General features: G+C 38.3%; 1 long non-coding RNA gene across 1 annotated transcript in view; it reads right to left on the bottom strand.

Moving 5' to 3' along the window:
- Window positions 1-224: 224 nt before the first annotated feature.
- Window positions 225-6,000, bottom strand: part of LOC120223882 — a 28,132-nt gene continuing 22,356 nt past the window's right edge. Inside the window, exon 3 of the long non-coding RNA XR_005526392.1 lies at window positions 225-827. This is a non-coding gene — a long non-coding RNA (uncharacterized LOC120223882). The remainder of the gene's footprint in view (window positions 828-6,000) is intronic.

Here is a 6,000-nt window from a genome sequence, read left to right as displayed (position 1 = left end):
TCAAAGTCACCTGTGCTGGTTATCTTATGACAGCCCTCCTAGGCCATTCTCTCCCTGAGAGAATGATTGCAGACACTGCTCTCTACTTTCCGGCTGGTCTCTGACACAGTCTCTGACAATGGCGGAGCAGAGGGTGAGGAGAGTGGGGTGTAGGTGTTAGTTCCCCCAGCTCCCTCCCTGGTGGGCGATTGTGAGTTGGCTGTGGCCCTCTATCCAAGACCCGGCCTCTGTGTGGTGAGTGGTCCTTTGCAGTCACCTCTCTCTGGGCTCTAGTAACCATTCCTTCCTCTTGTCTCTCAAGGCCTCACAGTGTAATCAGCTCTCTGCTCTCACTGGCTCCGGTGCACTCTATTTCTGAGCCATTTCCCTACCCATATTTTTGTTGAGTGTCCTTTTATTAAACTCTTCTCAGCCTCCACACACAGTGTGTCATCTGCTTGGACTGTGACCTTGCCTGAGACATCACCTCAGAACACTTATCCCAGGCCCACACCAAGAGGTCAAGGTGCCCTTTTTCATTCTTGGTATGGTTGGGGAGAAATCTATTTCTTGCCATTGGTCTTTTACTCTTCCTTTTCCTCCAGGGAGGATTTTATATTTTTAGTTCCTCTTAAATTTGTCCCAACTGAGGGTATTTAAGTATCAACAGATTTCCAGGGACATGGAGACTATCAGGGAATGTATGCATTCTCAGACCTATCCTGGTATGGGCTCCGTGGTATTTTAGGAGGATGGATTGAGATCTCAGGGTCCTGGCTTTATCTTGAAAGTAGACATAGGTAAGTTCTTTCTGCTCTGTTGTGTATTCTCTGAGATTAGGGAGGTATCTGGAATTCAAGAGAAAAAAAACATTTTTCATCTTATCAAGTCATTGATAGTAGTTTCTTATCATTAAAAATGAACTCAAAATAATGATTTTGCTATCTTTTTCCTTTTAAATTTTGTATATACCTTTCATTTGCTTTCCACCCTTTACTTTGAATAAATTCCATGCCTGCCTATCATCCTGGCAAAAATCTGTTTGTTTTTTTCTTTCTGTGAGCTCTGTTCGATTGACTTTATCAATCTTAAAAAAAAAATTAATAAACTCATCAACTACAAATTTTAACATATTTCTTTAATGGACTTAAAATACTTTGTTCATACATTATATCATCATTTTATGTGAAAACTTAAAAGTATCTGCAGAAAAAGCATAGGAATAAATGCTACCTTTTAATCTATTGTGAGACATATGTAACATGTTGACGGATTAAAAAAAATAGGGACTATTTTATAAACCTGCAATCATCAAATAAGTGACATGTTTGAGTCAATCATTTTAAGAGGTTACCGGTCCACTGATGAAACCATTTGAAGAAAATGTGCTGTTTGATGTTACAGAAGCCAAAAGCTGAATAAATGTGTCATCTGTTTTTCATTTTAATTCACTATTTCAGAAGTATTTACTGTGTATTAAAAAATCTTTTTACCCTTTCAAATCATTTGGACAACCTGGAAAAATTCAGAACAGTTTAACATATATCTATAAAAGCACATTCTCAAGCTAAGTTATCTTGCTCATATGTGATACTAATAACATATATATGAACTTTTTAATTTGTGAAAGAAAATAGCCATCATATTATTAGATGTGGATTTTTAAACATAATCTACAAAACAATATAGAAGATAAATAATTTTAATTTCAGAACAAAAATTAATTTGAGGGTTTTTTTAAAACTGTATGTTGTAAATCAAACTGAAAAGTATTTCTAGGTTGGAACGAAAATGTCTGGAAGTGTGTTTCCTTTAAAAAATAAAAATATTTTGAAAGGACAAGCTCTGTTTTAAGAAACTGGATTATTTTGTACTGCTGCCCATGAGAAAATGTTGCTAAATTAAGAGATTCTCCAAATTCAGTTCACCCCCCCAACCCCTATCTTTCCCTTGCAATTAACACCCAATTACTGTTTTTCTTTTCCTCGTGTTTTTTAACCTCTCCCTTGTCCACAATCCCTTTTTTAAAAAGACCCCTCTCTTCTCTCCAGAGGCTCTTCTCTCTCCTCTGCTGTCTGCCCTCTCACCCCAGGCCACTCCCTTGAACCTGGATCCATCCTGCCCTGCCTCTTGACAATGCTAATTTCCTCTTCTCAGTCTGGCTACTGAATCTTACACTCTGCCATAAACAGGCTACTTGTGATGCCTTTGGGTATCCATAATGCATAGCCGAAAACACTCTAAATGCCACCTTCCCTTAATTCACTGATTTCTAGCCAGAAACTGGGAGGGAAGGAAGTATCCATGCTTCCTTTACAGCTATTGTCTTCCACTGGTTTTCATTAAAGGGACAGGAGAATTGAATGTAAAATGTAATAATCCTCAGATTTTCTTGACTTAGTCTCTGGGAGGGAGTGTTTTTACCCAGCCACATTGAGGCAGCCGGGACGGAAAGCGATGAGGGAAAGCAACAGGGTGTTGGAGGTCCCTACATGGGATCCTGTAATTTCTAGAAAAGAAATAGTTCCGCAAACAGGAGACATGATTGCATAAGCTTAATTAACGGTTCAGAGTATTGGGGAGAATTTATGGTAGGATGCATGTTTCTCATTCTTTAATGAGTAAACGACCCATTTGAGTGCAGAAGTGCATATCAGAAGCACATGGCGATGAAGAAGCTTGGTGGTGGTAGATCTGATCAAAGTTTTTCAAAAACCGACTCCAAGTATTTGATGAAGAAGATTAACATGGAGACAATTTACCAAACAAATACAGCATAAAGAGCCAAGAGGCCTTCTAAGGGACCTCAAGGCTCCAGCTTGCCCACATAAAGAATATCATTAAACAGAAAGGAAACAGACAGGAATAAATATCGAAGAGTGCGAGTCCGTAGAGTAACTGAACTGCCAATGGACGATTTTTCTGTTCTATTTCTAATATCTATGCCAGAGGATGTTTTCAGGTTTGAAAAGCAAACAAAGCAATGCGTTTGACCTGGGTTCTAACTGTGCAACTCTCTTAAGTGTTCTAAAAGATGTCTGGACCAGAATTGGTTAATTAGCGCTTTGTGTTGCAGTGTGTTACATATGACCTAACCAGAGATAAAAAGGTTTAAAGGTCTCTTGTAACCCTGCAATGCCATTTGTAACACAAAAATAACCCCCTTTCATTACGAGCATGCCACTGTAGCACGCAGGTTATTTTTTCCCTTCACTGCAATAAGGGCAGCTTTCGCATCAGAAGAATTCTTGGCAAATTAATGCGCTACCTCTTGGGCTAATTAAATTAGAAAGGATCAAAAATACAGAGCGGCTTTTGTGGTGGACACAATGTCGTGCTTCATGCATCTTGCTCAGACAGGAATTTCTGCCATTTAGCCCCCTTTTGCCTCTAGCAGTGTTCTGGACTCTCGAACACAGTCAAGTTCCTAATTTGCCTCAATGAGAGAGAATTATTAACTGATAATAAGAAAAGGAGCATTCACAGCTCCAGGCTGGGCTGTGTGGAAAAGGGTGATCTACCCAGCACCTGAAGCGCATGCAATTTTTATTAATTCCTGCCTAAAACAATGCATTCAGGAGTAAAATTGCTGTGCAGATGACAAAAACAATTACGCCTTTGATTCATTCATTCTAAAAATGTGAACTACTTTAGCTCAAATATAACCAGATTAAGCAACTAAAGCGGCTGCTCACCTCTCGCGAAATCCAGTTTGGATTGTAGCAAGTGTGTTTTATGTTGAGAATTTGCCACCGCCACTTAAACTGATTGTCCCTATTGAAATCGCTGAGTGCACAAGTGATTTTGACTATAATTAATATTGTTCTCTCGATATTGTGGTCCTTTGTTTGGAAGATGACACTGATGATGGTGTTGCTATCTTTATGGGCTTTAATCCCAGAAAGAGAGATGGAGGCTCCTGCAATCAATCCCCGCGTGACTCTGTGCTTCTGTAGGCTCCCGTCCTTTGCGGCTGCTTATAGAGTCTTGCTCACAGGGCTATCTCTCTGCCACTTAAGGTATTACGGAGCTTTGATCAAAACAAGATACCTCCATTCCTACTTGCGGCAACATCACAAATGGCCTATTGCTTCCCAGATACTATTTCACAAGTGAGCCAGAGCTTCCTCGATTGAAGTTTGCAGAGTTTTTCCTGCTGTTCTTCTGCAGGGGGCTGTATATACATCCGGGAACTCCATTGTCTTCCAGTTTCCAAGTGCCCACAGTTAACAGGGCTTGGCCTAACCTACACATGTGACGATGTTATTTTGAGTGTATTTCTTTGTATACAAATAAGGAATACAGGTGTGTTTGTTAAAAGAAAAAAAGATCGGAAAGAGGGTGGCCAGGTATGCCATAACCATTCTTATTTTTTAGGTAGATCATTGACTTAATCATTTTTGTTGGCTAAAACAGATTGTCAAAATGAAAAACAGTCCCATTATACTGCTGTTTGTATGTGTGTTTTATACATTTTTTTAGCTTCCTTCCAAAGTAATAGAAATTAGTGATTGCGTTTTAGATATTCTGTTAGGATATTTGACTTTTTAAGAGATTTTCATAGTATATGCAAACACATGACCTTGACGGGCTTCAATACTTCCATGGTGAATTGCTGTCTTTAAACTATGATAAAAAGGTCTCCTTCCTGTGGATAGTCTGGACTAGTGAGAAATTCAAGGGCCATTTGTAATATATGCAGTGTGTCAAACCAATGATTTCTCTGAACACCAGAGAACATTCTAATGTCATTTTCATAATTTTGCCATTTAGATACCAAAATAAAAATGGACAACCTATTTATTCTATCCAAGTCTGTCACCTTGCCTGTTTTTGTTTTCGTTTTTTTCCCCACCATTCATTCTTTGGGTAGAAAATTGTTCTGAATGAGGATTATGTATTTTGATCTTATCAGTCATTTAACTATGTAACAGTAAATTTAAAAAATTGAACTTCATTCACTCTAATCTATACTTCCTCTTTCAGTACTCACCTCAAGCACTACCTACAAAACCTTTTTCTGTAGTTTTCATACATAAAGTTTTTAATTACTTGATGATTGATATCATGTAGTATGTTTTCTTTTATTGCCCATAGCATCTAGGTTGGCATACTGCAGATATTCAATAAATGTTTTGCTTTACCAATTGATTTCTTTAATGTGTACCAAGGATCAGTTCTGTTGGGAATGTTAAATGTCTAAAAAAAAATAAGAAGAAAAGAAAAAAAAGATATGTAGAGTGTCTTATCTGATACAGCTATGAACACGTTTCTAAAGTCAGTATATAAGAATAAAATTGTGTTCAGGATGCCTGGGTAGCTCAGTCGGTGAAGCGACTGACTCTTGGTTTTGGCTCAGTCATGATCTCATGGTTTAATGAGTGTGGCCCCCACATTGGGCTACTAGCTGGCAGCATAGAGCTTACTTGGGATTCTCTCTCTCCCCCTTTCTCTCTCCCCCTCTCTCTCTGCCCCTTTCCCACTTGTGCTGTCTCTGTCTCTCTCGAATAAATAAACTAAAAAAAAGGGGGGGGGGAGGAATAGACAAAATTACCTTTAGAATCTTTCCTTAGGAAGCTGCCATATTAGAGACCAATGGAATAGATTGTTAGTTTTTTTGTTTTGTTTTGTTTTGTTTTTGCTTGTTTATTTGTTTTGGTTTGGTTCTTGCTTGACCATAAATAAAGTAGTTGGCTTGTATTTAGGATCCATAGTGTAGAAAACAATGGTTATCAGATTCACCCTACAGTGACGGAAGCTGTTTAATATATGAAAGGCACATGACAACAGGTATTGGCTAAAGAAAGAGTGGCTTCATGTGTCTTATTTCATGTTCATTCTGTGGAAATTACTGGTAGAAGTACCAGCAGTACTTCTTGATTACTTCCAGTAATCTTGATGCATAAGCAGATTTTTCCTTGTTTATCTTTTTAGCCACATTACATATAGTTGTGATCATGTAACTTCAATATACACTATAATGTGGCTCCATTGAGCAATTCTTCTCTTATTCCAGAAAAG

This window comes from Hyaena hyaena, unplaced genomic scaffold, assembly GCF_003009895.1.
Source record: "Hyaena hyaena isolate Hyena2069 unplaced genomic scaffold, ASM300989v1 scaffold_1055, whole genome shotgun sequence".
NCBI lineage: Eukaryota > Metazoa > Chordata > Mammalia > Carnivora > Hyaenidae > Hyaena > Hyaena hyaena.
The sequence above is the reverse complement of the archived record's forward strand: the minus strand, read 5'-3'. Positions and strand labels throughout refer to the sequence as shown.